Genomic DNA, 12,912 nt, shown 5'->3' with positions numbered 1-12,912 from the left:
GTGACGCCGGTGACAAGAAGATCGTGCCGGTGCTTTGGTGATGGAGATCAAGAAGCACATGATGATGGCCATATCATGTCACTTATGAATTTCATGTGATGGTAATCCTTTATGCACCATATCTTGCTTAGAACAACGGTAGCATTATGAGGTGATCTCTCACTAAAATTTCAAGACGAAATTGTGTTCTCCCCAACTGTGCACCGTTGCGGCAATTCTTCGTTTCGAGACACCACGTGATGATCGGGTGTGATAGACTCAACGTTCACATACAACGGGTGCAAAATAGTTGCACACGCGGAACACTCGGGTTAAGCTTGACGAGCCTAGCATATGCAGACATGGCCTCGGAACACATGAGACCGAAAGGTCGAGCATGAATCGTATAGTTGATACGATTAGCATAGAGATGCTTACCACTGAAACTATTCTCAACTCACGTGATGATCGGACTTGAGATAGTGGATTTGGATCATGTACCACTCAAATGACTAGAGAGATGTACTTTTTGAGTGGGAGTTCTTAAGTAATATGATTAATTGAACTAATTGTCATGAACATAGTCTAATGGTCTTTGCGAATTACGATGTAGCTTGCGCTATAGCTCTACAGTTTTTATATGTTCCTAGAGAAAATTTAGTTGAAAGTTGATAGTAGCAAACTTTGCAGACTGAGTGTGTAAAACCGAGGATTGTCCTCGTTGCTGCGCAGAAGGCTTATGTCCTTAATGCACCACTCGGTGTGCTGCACCTCGAGCGTCGCCTGTAGATGTTGTGAACATCCGACATACACGTTTCTGATGACTACACGATAATTCAGTGCAAAATACTTAATGACTTAGAAGCAAGGCGCCGAAGACGTTTTGAAACGTCACGGAACATAAGAGATGTTCTAAACAGATGGAATTGTGATTTCATGCTTGTGCCCTTGTTAAGAGGTATGAGACCTCCGACAAGATTCTTTGTCCACGAAGTAAAGGAGAAAATCTCAATCGTTGAGCGTGTGCTCAGATTATCTGAGTACGACAATCGCTTGAATCAAGTGGGGGTTGATCTTCCAGATAAGATAGTGATGGTTCTCCAAAGTCACTGCCACCAAGCTGTGAGAGCTTCATGATGAACTATAACATATCAAGGATAGCTACAATGATCCTTGAGCGATTCGCGATGTTTGACACTTCGAAAGTAGAAATCAAGAAGGAGCATCAATAGTTGATGGTTATTAAAACCACTAAGTTTCGATAAAGGCAAGGGCTAGAAGGGATACTTCGTGAAACGGCAAAGCAGTTGCTGCACTAATGAAGAGACCCCAGATTAAACCCAAGCTCGGGACTAAGTCCTTCTGTTATGAGGGGAACGGTCACTGAGGCGGAGCAACTCTAGATACTTGGTAGATAAGACGGCTGGCAAAAGTCAAAAGAAGTATATTTGATATACATGATGTTGATGTGTACTTTACTAGTACTCCTAGTAGCATGAGGGTATTGGATACCGGTTCGGTTGCTAAGTGATTAGTAACACGAAATGAAAGCTACGGCATAAACGGAGACAAGCTAAAGGCGAGGTGACGATACGTGTTGGAAGTGTTTCTAAGGTTGATATGATCAAACGTCCCACACTCCCTCTACCATCGGGATTGGTGTTAAACCTAAATAATTGTTATTTGGTGCTTGCGTTAAGCATGAACATGATTGGATCGTGTTTATTGCAATACAATTATTCATTTAAAGAGAATGGTTACTCTATTTGCTTGAATAATCACCTTCAATGGTTTATTGAATCTCGATCGTAGTGTTACACATGTTCATGATATTGTTGCCAAAAGATACGAGGTAATGATGATAGTACCACTTACTTCTGGCACTACCGCTTGAGTCATGTTGGTATAAATTGCATGAAGAGGCTCCATGCTGATGGATCTTTATACTCACTTGATTTTGAATCACTACTGACATGCAAATCATACCACATGAGCAAGGCCGTGTTTTCATTGAGATGAAACAAGATAGTAACTTGTTGGAAGTGATACATTTTGATGTATGCAGTCCAATGGGTGCTGAGGCATGCAGTGGATATCATTATGTTCTTACTTCAATGACGATTTGAGCAGATACAAGAGTATTTACTTAATGAATCACAAGTCTGAAATATTGAAAGGTTCAATTCTGTTTCAGGAGTGAAGTTCGTCGTAACAAGAGGATAAACTGTCTATGATATGATCATAGAAATGAATATCTGAGTTACGAGTTTTGGTACGCAATTAAGACAATGTGAAAATTGTTTCGCAGTTCATGCCACCTGGAACATCATAGTGTGATGATGTGTCTGAACGTCATAGCCACGCACTATTTGGTATGGTGCATGCTATGATGTCTCTTATCGAATTACCACTATCGTTTATGGGTTATGCATTAGAAACAACCGCATTCACTTTAAATAGGGCACCGCGTATTTCCATTGAGATGACATAGTATAGACTGAGGTTTAGAGAAATCTAAACTATCGTTTCTTGAAAGTTTGGGGCTTCGACACTTGTGTGAAAAAGTTTCAGTCGAATAAACTCAAACCCAAAGCGGATAAATGCATCTTCATAGGATATCCAAAACAGTTGGGTACATCTCCTATCTCAGATTCGAAAGCAAAGTGTTTGTTTCTAGAAACGGATCCTTTCTCTAGGAAAGGTTTCTCTCGAAAGAATTGAGTGGGAGGGTGGTAGAACTTGATGAGGTTAATGAACCATCACTTCAACCAGTGTGTAGCAGGGCGCAGGAAGTTGTTCCTGTGGCGCCTACACCAATTGAAGTGAAAGCTGATGATGGTGATCATCGAGCATCGGATCAAGTTACTACAAGCCTCGTAGGTTGACAAGGTCGCGTACTACTGCAGAGTGGTACGGTAACCCTGTCTTGCAGGTCATGTTGTTGAGCAACAGTGAGCCTACGAGTTATGGAGAAAGCAATGGTGGGCCCGGATTCCGACAAATGGCTGGAAGCCAAGAAATCCGAGAGAGGATCCATGGATGAAAACAAAGTGTAGACTTTGGAAGAACTACTTGATGGTCATAGGACTATTGAGTAAAGATGGATCTTTAAAAGGAAGACAGACGATGATGGTGATAAGTCACTATTAAGAAAAGCTCGACTTGTCGCAAAGATGTTTCCGACAAGATCAAACAATTGACTATGATGAGACTTTCTTACTCGTAGCGATGCTGAAAGTCTGTTAGAATTGTGTTAGTAGTTGCTGCATTATTTATGAAATATTGCACACAGGATGTCAAAACATTGTTTCCTCGATGGTTTCCGTGAGCAAACATTGTATGTGATACAACCAGGAGGTTTTGTCGATCCTAAAGATACTAGCAAGTATGCAAGATCCAGCGATCCTTCAATGGACTGGTGCAAGCATCTCGGAGTTGGAATATACACTTTGATGAGATGATCAAATATTTTGGGTTTGTACAAGGTTTTTGAGAAACTTGTATTTCCAAAGAAGTGAGTGGGAGCACTATAGAATTTCTGATAAGTATATGTGGTTGACATATTGTTGATCAGAAGTAATGTAGAATTTCTGTGAAGCATAAAAGGTTGTTTGAAAGGAGTTTTTCAAAGGAATACCTGGATTGAGCTACTTGAACATTGAGCATCAAGATCTATGGAGATAGATCAAAACGCTTAATAGAAGTTTCAACAAGATGCATGCCTTGACAAGTTTTTGAAGGAATTCGAAATAGATCAGCAAAGAAGGAGTTCTTGAATGTGTTGTAAGGTGTGAATTTGAGTAAGACTCAAAACCCGACCACGGCAGAATAAAGAGAATAGACGAAGGTCATCTTCTATGCCTTAGCCGTAGACTCTAAAGTATGCCATGCTGAGTACCGCACCTGATGTGTGCCTTACAGCACGTCTGTTAAGAGGTACACATAGTGATCCAGGATTGAATCACTGATCAGCGGTCAAAGTTATCCTTAGTAACTAAATAGACTAAGGAATTTTTCTCGATTATGGAGGTGGTTAAAGAGTTCGTCGTAAAGGGTTACGTCGATGCAAGCTTTGACACTAATCCGAATAACTATGAGTAGTGAAACGGATTCGTATAGTAGAGTAGATATTTGGAGCATTTCCGAATAGCACGTAGTAGAAGAATCTATAAGATGACATAAAGATTTGTAAAGAACGCACGGATATGAAAGTTTCAGAAGCGTTGACTAAAACCTCTCTCACGAGCAAGACATGATCAGACCCCAGAACTCTATGGGTGTTGGATTCGTTGAAATCACATGGTGATGTGAACTAGATTATTGACTCTAGTGCAAGTGGGAGACTGTTGGAAATATGCCCTAGAGGCAATAATAATTAGTTGTTATTATATTTCTTTGTTCATGATAATCGTTTATTATCCATGCTATAATTTTATTGATTGGAAATACTATACTTGTGTGGATACATAGACAAAACACTGTCCCTAGTAAGCCTCTAGTTTATCGTGATCAAAGATGGTCAAGGTTTCCGGGCCATAGGCAAGTGTTGTTACTTGATAACGGTATCACATCATTAGGAGAATCATGTGATGGACTAGACCCAAACTAATAGACGTAGCATGTTGATCGTGTCATTTTGTTGCTACTGTTTTCTGCGTGTCAAGTATTTGTTCCTATGACCATGAGATCATATAACTCACTGACACCGGGGGAATGCTTTATGTGTATCAAACGTCGCAACGTAACTGGGTGACTATAAATATGCTCTACAGGTATCTCCGAAGGTGTTCGTTGAGTTAGTATGGATCAAGACTGGGATTTGTCACTCCGTATGACGAAGAGGTATCTCGGGGCCCACTCGGTAATACAACATCCCACACAAGCCTTGCATGCAATGTGACTTAGTGTAAGTTGCAGGATCTTGTATTACGGAATGAGTAAAGAGACTTGCTGGTAAACGAGATTGAAATAGGTATGCGGATACTGACGATCAAATCTCAGGCAAGTAACATACCGAAGGACAAAGGGAATGACATACGGGATTATATGAATCCTTGGCACTGAGGTTCAAACGATAAGATCTTCGTAGAATATGTAGGATCCAATATGGGCATCCAGGTCCCGCTATTGTATATTGACCGAGGATTCTCTCGGGTCATGTCTACATAGTTCTCGGACCCGCAGGGTCTGCACACTTAAGGTTCGATGTTGTTTTATGCATATTTGAGTTATATGGTTGGTTACCGAATGTTGTTCGGAGTCCCGGATGAGATCACGGAAGTCACGAGGGTTTCCGGAATGGTCCGGAAATGAAGATTGATATATAGGATGACCTCATTTGGTTACCGGAAGGTTTTCGTGCATTACCGAAAAAGTTTCGGGCTCATCGGTAGTGTACTGGGAGTGCCGGGAGGGGTGTCAGGGACCATCGGGAGGGGTGTCACGCCCCAAGGGGTCTCATGGGCTATGGGAAGAGATAAACCAGCCCCTAGTGGGCTGGAATAAGTTCCCACTAAGGCCCATAAGGTTTGAGAAGGAAAAAACACAAGGTGGAAAGAGTTTCCAAGTGGGAAGGTGGAATCCTACTCCAAGTAGGATTGGAGTAGGACTCCTCCACCTCCAATTTCAGCCAAACCTTTAGGTTTTGAGGCTGCCTCCTCCCCTCCCTCCCTCCTATATATAGTGGGGTTTTAGGGCTGATTTGAGACAACTTTTGCCACGGCAGCCCGACCACATACCTCCACGGTTTTACCTCTAGGTCGCGTTTCTACGGAGCTCGGGCAGAGCCCTGCTGAGATTAGATCACCACCAACCTCCGGAGCGCCGTCACGCTGCCGGAGAACTCATCTACCTCTCCGTCTCTCTTGCTGGATCAAGAAGGCTGAGATCATCATCGAGTTGTACGTGTGCTGAACGCGGAGGTGCCGTCCGTTCGGCACTAGATCGGAGCGGATCGTGGGACGGATCGCGGGACAGTTCGTGGGACGGTTCGCGGGGCAGATCGAGGGACGTGAGGACGTTCCACTACATCAACCGCATTTCTTAACGCTTCTGCTGTGCGATCTACAAGGGTACGTAGATCGGAAATCCCCTCTCGTAGATGGACATCACCATGATAGGTCTTCGTGCTCGTAGGAAATTTTTTGTTTCCCATGCGATGTTCCCCCGCAGATATGTATCTCCCCAACAAGCAAATCATACTTCATCTTAACAGGAGGTATAGGGCATTCAAAACTCCCAATAAGAATCGATGAAGTTTTTTCGATAGCATTGATGCAATGTACTCGGTATTGTTTCTTCGGAAAGTGCACCGTATGCTCATTACCGTTAACATGGAAAGTGATGTTGCCTTTGTTGCAATCTATAACAGCCACTTCAGTGTTTAAAAAGGGTCTTCCAAGGATGACCACCATGGCATTGTCCTCGGGAATATCCAGGATAACAAAGTCTGTTAAGATAGTGACGTTAGCAACCACAACAGGCACATCCTCACAAATGCCGATAGGGAAAGCAGTTGATTTGTCGGCCATTTGCAGAGAGATTTCAGTGGGTGTCAACTTATCCAGCTCAAGTCTACGATAAATATAGAGAGGCATAACACTAACACCGGCACCAAGGTCGCATAAAGCAGTTCTAACATAGTTGCCTTTAATGGAGCAAGTATAGTGGGCACTCCGGGATCACCTAGTTTCTTAGGAGTTCCCCCTTGAAGGTATAGTTAGCGAGCATCGTGGAAATCTCAATCTCAGGTATCCTCCTCTTATTAGTCACAATATCCTTCATGTACTTAGCATACGGAGACATTTTGAGCATATCTATCAAACGCATTTGCAGAAAGACATGTCTAATCATTTCAACAAATCGCTCAAAATGCTCATTATCCTTTTTCTTGGATGGTTTGGGAGGAAAGGGCATGGGTTTCTGAACCCATGGTTCCCTTTCTCTAACATGCTTCCTAGCAGCAAAGTCGTTCTTATCATATCTTCTATTCTTCGGTTGTGGGTTATCAAGATCAACAGGTTCAATCTCCACATCCTTATCATTGCTAGGTTGAGCATCTTCATGAACATCACTATTGATATTATCATTAGGCTCATGTTCATCACCAGATTGTGTTTCAGCATCAGAGGCAGAGACATCGTTTGGACTCTTAGGTGTAGCAGCAACAGGGTTGCTAGCGTGCAAATCCCTATCATCTTTCTTCTTCTTTCTAGGATGACTAGGTGCATCAGTGCTAACTCATTTAGAATCTTGTTCAATTCTCTTAGGATGACCCTCAGGATACAAAGGTTCCTGTGTCATTCTACCGCCTCTAGTAACGACTCTGACAGAATTTTCATTCATCTCATTGAGCAAGTCATTCTGAGCCTTAAGTACTTGTTCTACCTGAGTAGTAACCATAGAGGCATGTTTACTCAAGAGCTTAAGATCATTGACGTTTCTGTCCACACAAGCACTTAAATGACTAGGCATACGAGCATTCTGTTACAATTGTCTGCTAACATAATAATTGAAACTTTGTTGTTTGGCAACAAAGTTATCAAATTCATCCAGGCATAAGCTAGCAGGTTTATCAAAAGTAATATCACTCTCATCAAACCTACGCAGAGAATTTACTTCTACTACCTCTGTCGGGTTATCAAGACCATGGATCTCTTCGATAGGTGGTAGATTTTTGACATCTTCAGATTTAATGCCTTTCTCTTTCATAGATTTCTTAGCTTCTTGCATATCTTCAGGACTGAGGAATAGAATACCTCTTTTCTTAGGAGTTGGCTTAGGAGGTGGTTCGGGATTAGTCCAAGCATTCTCATTGCACAAGATGTTATTCAATAGGATCTCAGCTTGTTCTACAGTTCATTCCCTAAAAACACAACCAGCACAACTATCTAGGTGGTCTCTAAAAGCATCGGTAAGTCCATTATAGAAGATATCAAGTATTTCATTCTTCTCAAGAGGGTGATCAGGCAATGCATTTAGTAGCTGGACGAGCCTCCCCCAAGCTTGTGGGAGACTCTCTTGTTCAACTTGCGCCAAGTTGTATATTTCCTGTAAGGCAGCTTGCTTCTTATGGGCAGGGAAATATTTTTCAGAGAAGTAGTAGATCATATACTGGCGGCTACGCACACAACCAGGAGCAAGAGAAGTGAACAAAGTCTTAGCATCATCCTTTAGCGAGAAAGTAAACAGCTTGAGAATATAGTAATGGCGAATCTTTTCCTCACTAGTGAATAGGGTGGCTATATCATGCAGTTTGGTAAGATGGGATACAACCGTTTCACACTCATAACCGTGAAAAGGATCAGATTCGACCAGAGTGATTAACTCAAGGTCGATAGAGAATTCATAATCCTTGTCGGTCACAAAGATAGGCGAAGTAGCAAACTTCGGGTTGTATTTCATCCTAACGTTCAAAGATTTTTCTTTCCACTTGAGCAGTAATTTCTCAACATCGTAGCTATCCTTACACGCAAGAAAGTCCTCAGCTATCTCTCCCTCCATAACATAGCACTCAGGCATATGAGGCAATTCATGTCTAGGAGAGCTAGTTCTAGCAGGCAAAATAGCAGGTTCTACTTCAATATTATCAATAGTTTCAGAAGTATCATCACATCTAGCACCAACTCTAGCAATTTGTGCATCAAGGAATGCATCAAAGGGCAAAGCAGTATCAAGCATAGCATCATCATAAGCATCATGGGCAGCAGAAGTAGGATCATCAAGCATAGGCGACATATCAAGATTTCTAGCACGAGCAAGTGCAGAGCTAGATGGCAGTTCCTTACCTGTCCTCGTAGTTGAGGGAAAGACTTTAGTTCTTGGATCTATCGGATTCCTCATAGTGACCAGCAGACATAAATCCCAAGTGACTCAAAGAATATAGTTGTGCTTGCCCGGCAACGGCGCCAGAAAAAGGTCTTGATAACCCACAAGTATTGGGGATCGCAACAGTTTTCGAGGGTAGAGTATTCAACCCAAATTTATTGATTCGACTCAAGGGGAAGCCAAAGAATATTCTCAAGTATTAGCAGTTGAGTTGTCAATTCAACCACACCTGGAAGATTTAGTATCTGCAGCAAAGTATCAGTAGCAAAGTAGTATGATAGCAGCAGTAGCAACAGTAACCAGTAGCAGCAAAGTGACAACAGTAGGAACAGAGTAACAGCAGTAGCAACAGAGTAACAGTAGCAACAATGACAGCAGTAGCGGCAAAGTAACGTATCAAGGACCAGTAGGAAAAACTCGTAGGCATTGGATCGGTGATGGATGATTATGCCGGATGCTATTCATCATGCAACAGTTATAACACGGAGAGATATGTAACTAGCTCCAGTTCGTCAATGTAATGTTGGCATGTATTCCGTATGTAGTCATACGTGCTAGGGAAAAGAACTTGCATGACATCTATTGTCCATCCCTCCCGTGGCAGCTGGGTCCTAATGGAAACTACGGGATATTAAGGTTCTCCTTTCAATAAAGAACCGGACCAACGCATTAACATGTGGTGAATACATGAACTCCTCATACTATGGTCATCTCCGGGAGTAGTTCCGGCTATTGTCACTCCGGGGTTGCCGGGTCATAACACATAGTAGGTGACTACAACTTGCAAGATAGGATCAAGAACACACATATATTGGCGACAACATAATAGGTTCAGATCTGAAATCATGGCACTCGGGCCCTAGTGACAAGCATTAAGCATGGCAAAGTAGTAGCAACATCAATCTCAGAACATAGTGGATACTAGGGATCAATCCCCGTCAAAACTAACTCGATTACATGATAGACCTCATCCAACCCATCACCGTCCAACAAGCCTATGATGAGATTACTCACGAACGGTGAAGAGCATCATGGAATTGGCGATGAAGGAAGGTTGATGATGACGATGGCGACGATCTCCCCTCTCCGGAGCCCAGAACGGACTCCAGTTGTGCCCTCCAAAGGAAGAACAGGAGGTGGCAGCGCCTTCGTATTGTAAAAGGCGATGAACTCTTCTCCTTGATATTTTTTCGGACGAAACGGACTAAATAGAGCTGGATTTGGAGGCGGTGGAGCGTTGTGGGCCCCACAAGCCTGCCAGGCGTGGCCAGGGGGGCCCGCGCCTGGTGGGCTTGTGGGCTCACAGCTCCACTTCCTTCGCTGATTCTTGCGCAAGTATTTTTCATATATTCCACAAAATTCTCCGTAAATTTCCAGGTCATTCCGAGAACTTTTATTTCTGCGCAAAAACAACACCATGGCAATTCTGCTGAAAACAGCGTTAGTCCGGGTTAGTTCCATTCAAATCATGCAAATTAGAGTCCAAAACAAGGGCAAAAGAGTTCGGAAAAGTAGATACGACGGAGACGTATCACACACCAACACACACCACTGGGCTATTGCCTTGCTCTCGATAAAGAAGGGGCAGACAACAAGGGGAAGCTCTGTGCACAAGCACTTCTACTGGAGAAAAACCACAGAAACTAAAAAGGGGCCTTGCGGGGATCGAACCCACGACCTGCCCGGAGTAACAACGAACCCCTACCACTCTCCTACGCGATCGGCTCTTAAAAGAAAGGGGGAGCTGCTCTTTTGAGCATCCCCTTCTGCTCCTACTGTAGGCCAGCGGCGGCCGGAACAGGGGAACCTCAACGGCGGCACACCGGCGACGAATCGAACCACCTAAGCTACGCACGAGGGAGGAGGTACCATGAGGGTTCCATTCCTGGGGTAAACTCACCCGGAGGAAGCACGCAACAGCGGCTCGGCAGAGCGGCTACTCCGGCGAAGCTGCGCCCGATGCCGGTGAACACCAACATTGAGGAGAGAACCTAAGTGCGGGGAAGGAAGAGGGGGAGATGGCGCTCACCCTAGGGGAACTCGGAGACGCGCCTAGCTACCGAGAAGGGGAAGAAGAGGCGAGGTCGACGGCGACGACCACTGCTCCGCTCCGTCTCCGACGAGGCCAACATGGAGAAAATGGAAGAGGAGGAGATCCAGCTCCCTAGCGGCGGGAGCGGGTCGGGGGAGGATCCAACATCCTCCCTACCCACTTGGAATCGATGGGGAGGCCTCGGCAATGAGGAGAGGGACGCCGGCGACGAGGCGCTCTCTCTGAACCCGAAGGTGTCCTCTGTGAACCTTACCTGAGGAGGGGAAGAAGGAGGGGGAGAAGGTGCTGGCGGCGGAGGAGAGGAAAGGGAGGAACCCTAGGAGGAAGGGGCACGCACGCCGAGCTTATATAAGTGGCCTTGACGTCCGTGTACTCACGGCGTCGGGCGCCGATTCTCTCTCGCGCACACTTTCTGTCTGACGGGAGAAACAGGAACGCTGTCAGGGAGAAGAAGGAGAGGGAGATGAGCTTGCACGGGGGGAGAGGAGAAGAGATGGGCCAGGAGGAAACGAGGGAGCGAGCCCACTTGGCGCCAAATAATAAAACAAAAGGGGTTTTTCCTATTTTTAATAACACCTACAAACAAAAATACACACAGCCACACAAGGGTTTGAAGAAAACAAAATACAAATACCTAGGGCATAAGGGAATTATGCCCTATTTAAATAAAATATAAAACTGATTTTTGAAGCAACTAAATTAAATGCAAAACAGAATTTCCTATGTTGTTTTGTAGATAAAAACCCTATGTGGATTAGGTTTTTAAACCCCAAAACAACACCCCTTCACACACCAGATAAAACAACAAATGAACAACATTTTTAAAACAAGTTTTGACAAGTTAAAACATGAGCTCAAACAATAATGCAGAAGGCGTTTTTAAACCTTGTTTGAAAACACCCATGTTTGGAATCACAATCACATCAAAACAACACACTTGCACTCGTCATGGATCAAACAACAACAATCACACCAAGGAAATGACATGAATGCAATGAATGGCATGATGCAAAGGTGATGACATGAAATGACCACATGAAATGATACTCTTATAGCATTGACATCATCGTTCCAAATAGGAAAGGTTTCCAAATATGGCAAGGGTTACATATGGGGCATTACAACTAAATAGCACAACACTAGGATCCAAAAGGTCTAGCTCGCGAGGAACATGAGGCTCTTCTTTAGCTTTTTCGTAAGTGATAGTTAGATCCTCGTTGTATAACTTCTGATAGAGGTATTTTCTTAATTTTATTGCAAGCTCATAACCTAATCCAAGTTTTGGTAGAGAAAATTGATCATTGTGTTTAGAAATCTTATCAACTAAGACATTAAGCGGGACCTTCTTTCTAAGATTCTCATCATAAGCAACATAGTCCGTCCATCTTAGTTTCCTTATTTCTTCTAGCTCACAAATTATCCCCTCTATGGGTGGGAACTCACCATTAACCCTATAATGAGAAAATATATCTCTAGTTTATTATATTATATTACTAAATTCCTGACAAAGAAATATAGTAACTAGACGTTTGGTGGAAGCTTCATGTATATTAGAAAATTCTAGAAACAACCATTGTATGAAAGGATGCTTGTGCACAAATTGTCTTTCCAATTGTACTATAAGCAAAGATATAACATCCGCATGACTTGTAGTTCTAGCAACAATGGAACCTCCTATCAATGATAATGGTCCCGCACAAGTGAAAAAATCTTGAATCACACTCTTTCCAATAATATTACCACTACCTATGCGGAGTTTCTTAGTTTCCATAATAGGTTCTGCCTTAGAAGGATCATCATACGCAAGATTATCAAGTTTTTCGTTAGCAACTTCATCAAAATTTCTTTTATCATTCTCATTGCAAGTTGAAGTTGGAAAATCAAGGGCTGCCGCACTAGAGGCGGAGGCATCACTAATTTCAAACTAATACATGATAACAAGTTTCAAGCAAACCAGAGAGCGAAGATGCAAACTAATGACAAGCTAAGCACGCAAAGGTAAATATTTCTATATTTTTGATTCTTTGGAAGCAAGAAATATATAACATAAAATA

This window comes from Hordeum vulgare, chromosome 3H (assembly GCF_904849725.1).
Source record: "Hordeum vulgare subsp. vulgare chromosome 3H, MorexV3_pseudomolecules_assembly, whole genome shotgun sequence".
NCBI classification, from domain to species: Eukaryota; Viridiplantae; Streptophyta; class Magnoliopsida; order Poales; family Poaceae; genus Hordeum; species Hordeum vulgare.
Note: the sequence above shows the minus strand (reverse complement) of the source record.